Raw genomic sequence first — 6,148 nt, 5'->3', positions numbered from 1 at the left:
AAAGATGCTTTTGAAAAAGCTTACGAGTAAATTAAAATTGATATTATTCCAGTGTAGCTGGTATTCGTCAAATGTACGATGCCTAAAAAATTTAATAAATCAAATGCTTCTTCTAAAATTGCAAATAGCGTCAACTTTCCAACTCCAATTTTCTTTTCTTATTTTGGAGGTGCAATAATATGTGTTTCGTTCAAGGTTAGGGATTACCTCCAAGTTTTCTGGATACATCCACCGCTAAGACCATAGGAGCCATTGATAACGCGTCTCAGACGTTTTTAAAATATCCTTGTGCAAATTTACATTTTCAAAACAACAGTAAATCTTAAAAAGAAAAAAACTATCCAACCCCACTACGTAAGAATACTTGCATTATGTAATAATTATCAATATAAGCACATAAAGTCGAATATTATAAACATTTCGAGTTATCGGTTGCTGCAGTGCAATGTGATAATTTTTAGGTCATTGTATGGTCATTTATTACGAAGTTAGTCGCGTTTGTTTTGACGATTTCATCTCTACCCGTAGTATTCATTATGTACGGTGTGCATATGCAAATATTAAATACGATAAATATGTATGAATTTTTTGTTGTTGTTTAAATTGAATTTAAAAGTTTATCCTGTTTAAATTATGGTGGTGTTTAGAACGCTGGAATGAGAAATTACCGTACACATGTATATATTACTCACATTGCCAACACATTTAAATTATCACTAATAAGGTAACCCCGTAGATAAAGATGTATTTGACTTTATATTTCTCAGAGTGTTTAACTTTACTCGCTTCATCTCTTTATCTTTGGTCGTTTTATTCATATCTTATAACAGTTATGGAAATCTATTATGTCATCATTAATGTGATTTCGGATAAACTTTCCTTCCGCTACAAGACTTTTTTAACATCCTAAGTAGTACATTTGTATTCTCGCGGTATTCTGAAGTAGTTTTGATTACACTTCATGTCAGATTAATGTGTAGCCTCCGCACACTTCTCACGTGACTCCATATACATGTAAATTTAGATAAGAACATATTTTCTGCTAGACTCTCCTTTCATCATTCGGTTCCACTGAAAATACAATGTACTGAATAAATCATTTAACCTGTTGAGGAAAAAAATATATATTATATGATTTCTTATAAATTTGTAATTTTCAAATTTACAAGAACATGTTTTCTTAAAACAAGTTACACTTCCAAATATTTTTTATGCTAAATCATCTGAGATTCACGCTACATCAAGCTGCCAATGGTAAATAATTAAAAAATTTAAGATACTCGGGTGAGGAAACTTGAAATGTCATCACTGATAATGTAATGTAATTGAAATTATAGTAATTCGCCATCTTCTGGTATAAAAATGAGCATCAGTAAAGGAGAGACTGGACTGAAATTTTTCAGATGTTTCGTCAGAAGCAGGGTTTCAGCCAGAACTTACTTTACGCTCGACGGTTTTCATAAATTTCACATCCTCATCTATATGCCGTCTGATGTGAAAAATGATCAATACAATTCATAATTAAATTCTCCTTTTGTCTATACAATCCATAATTAAATTTCCCTTTCGTCTAGATGAAGGTGTTATGTATATTTAATTTAAATGTTTGTTTGTTAGTTTTTTATTTCATTAAAAGCTATTGTAATGTAACATTGTATGCTGGACTTGACCTTGTCCAAAATTTAGTTCATTTCTGCTTGACCTGATTTACTTCTGTTTATTTTATTTTGTGTAAACAACTAACACATATCTAATTTATTATCTCTGTGTATGAGCTTAATATCAGTGTTGCCGTCATATTAATGCTTAACATTTCCCTCCAATTTATTGTATAAATATTGATTAACATTAAAACAAAGAGACATGGGTGTATATGGCAGTTTTAGTTGAAAAGGATTTTAAGCGGTCAGATACGGTAATAATAGAAACAAATACTACCTAGTTCACGTCTGATTCTGATAAAGATTCTGACGCGTAGGAGTTGGAGTCTGTATTTTGTCATCACTGTTGTTTTGATAAACTATTGCAGTGGTGTAAAACTACCAAATTGTTGTCTGTAAAGAGCCGTCGTCTTGAGCCCTAGCTTGGGTGAACATTAAAAATTGTCTGGGAATATACTTTGTGTTTAATGTTATTGTCTGCAACTTTTGTACCCCGCAAAAATTAGGATCAATATTAATAGAAGTAAATATGTTTCTTTGGGTCTAAGTTTTGGAATTTCCTGAGTGTAATCCAGGTTATGGTTTTGATTTTGTACAATCAGGATCATTCTAGAAAGTTATTTTCAATTAGGTAATGTCTTTTTTATTTATAGACAATGCTAATTGTGACCTGGGGTCAAGTAGAGAACTATATGTAGTGTTGCTGAAAGGACTATTTAATTCGTGCTTTAACATCAAGTACTTGGACGTTGTATTATGTTGTGTCCAGTTGGGATGAATGTTTTTCTTAAAATTTTTTAAGTCAATAGCGTATGTTCTTTTTTTCTCATTTTCACTTTGTATTATAGGGAAATAAATTATTTTGTAAACTTTACAAAGCTTGTTGTCTTGTACTTTTTTCTGTCACTTAGTTTAAGAGCATAGACACGCAGCTGAATAAAAAGAATGAGTAGTAAAGAGCTATTTACTGTGATCTGTGATACATACCAGGAGCAAATAAATTACTGGCCAATAAATGTGTCAGCTAAAGGAATAATTTCCTGATCAACATCCTTCTCAAGAGCTGTTTTTGTCATTAGCTCTAGCAACTACATATGCTGGGTATAAATCAATGGATTTCATTCTAAACAAAATCAACTTTTGGATCCAAACAAGGCATTTCAGTTTCAAGTTTGTTAACCACAACCTTATCTCCAGCATAGTAATAAATTACTACCCTCGATAGGTAAATATTTTACTGTTCCGACTGTCACTGGTCCTACGACTAAGTCTGATGACAAATTTAAGCAATGGAGAAGAACATCAACAAAGTCGCACTCTACACACTGAATAAAAACACTTTTTCCAGAAGACTTCTTAGATAAAGTCAAAGTACCTGACAGTAAAAATGTATGAGAAGATCTTGTGTCCTGTAATATTTTAATAGAGATAGGCTTGGCCGCATCAGCAAAAAGTGATAAACAACCTTTTTTCATAAATGGTTCGTAATTCTCCATAATAAAATCAGACTGAGGTTTTTTTGACCCAACTAATGTATTGTTTTCAATACATGACCGTGACCTTGACCTCTCAGAAATCAGCAACCATTTGTTGTAAATAAATCTTATTAGTACCGGAAATTCGCTTGAATAATAACTGAAGCCATCATGAATGAACAAAACCAATATTTTCCAGTTCAAATGGGAATATATGTGTGAGTGTGTCTGTGTGTATATTTAAAATGGTACTACCGTTAATGTTCAAACGAGACAGAAAAAGTGTAAAATACAGTTAACTGGTCTAAATCGAATAGATCTGTGGATGTCATTCAAACGTTTTCTTTTTCGGGCAGCTGACATCAATGTCGCTTGGCAATGTAGTTGACATATCTTACTCGCAAATTCGATCATCGTAACGCGCGAGTTCACCGTCATCATTAGGATGAAAACTTAAACGGCGCGCTCTTTGCGGATCCAGATAATTGCATGCTGAGAGAGAGAGAGAGAGAGAGAGAGAGAGAGAGAGATCAGTTGGTGTAGCGCTTGGTATAAGTTGGACCGAGTGTAATCCTAATAAGTTGATGTATTGATTTGTGAATAATGTAACAAATGATAATGTGCAATATTAGTCAATTCCTGATCTACATAAAACTCCTTTATCAGACATGGCACCAACAGCATAATAAACTACATACTATTACTGATATAATATATACAATATACTATCATTTTAAAAATGCATAACATGATGGGCACTGGTAAATAAATTCATTCATTTGCACTTGCTACAATACCATTTTCCTTTCGGCACATGTCTGACTTTTATACAACTTGTATGAAACCATACATTTCACAACTTGTCTTCTTTCTTACATCATCATCTCCACCATAAATGCTGTTTTTTTATTTCTGAGTGGAGGTAGTTTGTTTACTTCAACAGTAACTGCATTTGGGGTAAGGACGTTTCTCCTTGAAATCCATTTATATAGAAGTTCGGTCATAACACATTTGGAGTGAAACTCCAAAGCTTTAGAAGACATTGTTTACCACAGTTCGTCGTCTCTATAAACACATTTATAGCGATAGTCATTAGGACACCAGACATAAAAGTCACAATATTGTCATCCGTCATAAACATTGGCGTTTTTATCTGGTAGTAATAGGGGCATTCACAGTGGATTGTTAACCTGTTGTTTATCGATTTCAGCCATGTAACTCCCAGTGTAGGTTGGTCTTTCATGCTAGAGGGCTATTTAATCTTGAGACAGCCTTCCCCACAACATTCACAAGGAATCATGTCATCTGGACTAGCCCCGAACTGAGGAATCTTTCATTAATAATCAAACCACTGTTCACAAGTTTATAATTGACATGTTTACTCTGAACGATTAGTTCAGAGTAAACATGGCAATTATAAACTGAGTATTCCATCTTTACTGTTTCATGTTTAGTTCCCCAGACTGTTGTTGGGGACTGGAAATGCTGGCGCTTGTTTAATCGCCTTGCATTGTGGGTAACTGTGTACCATAGCGTGACGTCAGTGAAAACAACAAATACATCTTGCCAATAATATGTGAGTCGATAAGATTTCCAGAGCGATTCCTTTGATGAGAATTAAAACAAAAACCTTAGTAATAGCTTTCATCAATTTTTTTTATACACTTTTTCGCCCTTCCAGGTCTATCCAATCAGATCAAAGATAAACGTTTATGTCTGGAAGGTTCCAGCAAGTTATACAGGAATTAGGCATGCAACAGTTTAAATTTTCTGTCTATGATCCTGAACGGCAATGGTCTTTAGAAAGATTTCCTCAAGCATTGAAGAATATGGTTCACGGTCATATTGCTTTGATTTTGGAAAAGATTGGGATGAGGGTGTTCGTTTACTGTTGTTTTGATTCAGTTGAAGAATCGTTAGATTTTAGCTCTTTTGAACTAGTTTTTGGACATACTGTCCGTTGAACCTTGACTATGTCTCTGATTGCATATATAAATTGACAAAGGCTTGTGAAATAGCGGGAACTACTCTTCACTCTATTCAGTCAAAAATTAAATTAAGGTATGACAGACATACAAAGGAAAAGGAGTTTTCAGCCTGGTGAGAGAGTTCCGGCTCTTTTGTCCGTACTTCACAATCCTCTTCTTGCTAAGTATTACAGTCCGTATACAGTTGAAATGAAAGTGACTTAAATTATACCATTAACCTTTCTTGGAGGCAAAAACAGAAAGAAAATTGCCATATAAATATGATAATGAAGTATATTATTAGAGATATCCCAATAAATTATTATATACCTGAATCACAGTGTGTATGTAAACGATTGAATGCAATCTGGCTGGATTGGCTTTGGTTTAACTAATTCATAACTACTGAATAATCTGGACCACAATCTTTCACTTCTACAACCACAAGAAATAAGTGAACTGAAACATATATTATGTGAGTATGAAAACTTGATTTTCTTATGTTTCAAGCAAGAATATTTGAAAAAAGATATTCAATATTTGATGGAGAATGATTTCATAGAACCGTGTAAAAGTAACTGGAGTTCACCATGTATTCAAGTGACGAAACCACATTATACTTTCCGCCTTTGATAAACATGATAACATCTAGTCTAGATAACTGTGACGCTTACATCAATGACGTCATCAAGTACAGATATATAGAGGATCTGAAATGGGTGACGATTTAATATTGAATTTATGAAACGCGTTGAATAATGTCTAGCTTTTGCGAGCTTTGGCAAACAAAAGCTGGACGTTATTTAACGAGTTTCATAAATTTAATATTCAATCGTTCCCATCTGAGATTCTTTTAATCACATAGTTTTATTTCTGTAGAAATTATTTAGATAGAAAGAAGAATGAATAATTTCGTTCATTCTGACAGACGCTGTACCTTTCATTTGTTTTGCGTAAAAGATAGTCCCAAACAAATTTGAAATAGTAAAAATATATTATACATTTGTGCTAACTGTAAATCAAAGAATAAGCATCCATCCAAATA

This window comes from Sinohyriopsis cumingii, chromosome 4 (genome assembly GCF_028554795.1).
Source record: "Sinohyriopsis cumingii isolate HCF-2022 chromosome 4, ASM2855479v2, whole genome shotgun sequence".
Lineage (NCBI taxonomy): Eukaryota > Metazoa > Mollusca > Bivalvia > Unionida > Unionidae > Sinohyriopsis > Sinohyriopsis cumingii.
Note: the sequence above shows the minus strand (reverse complement) of the source record.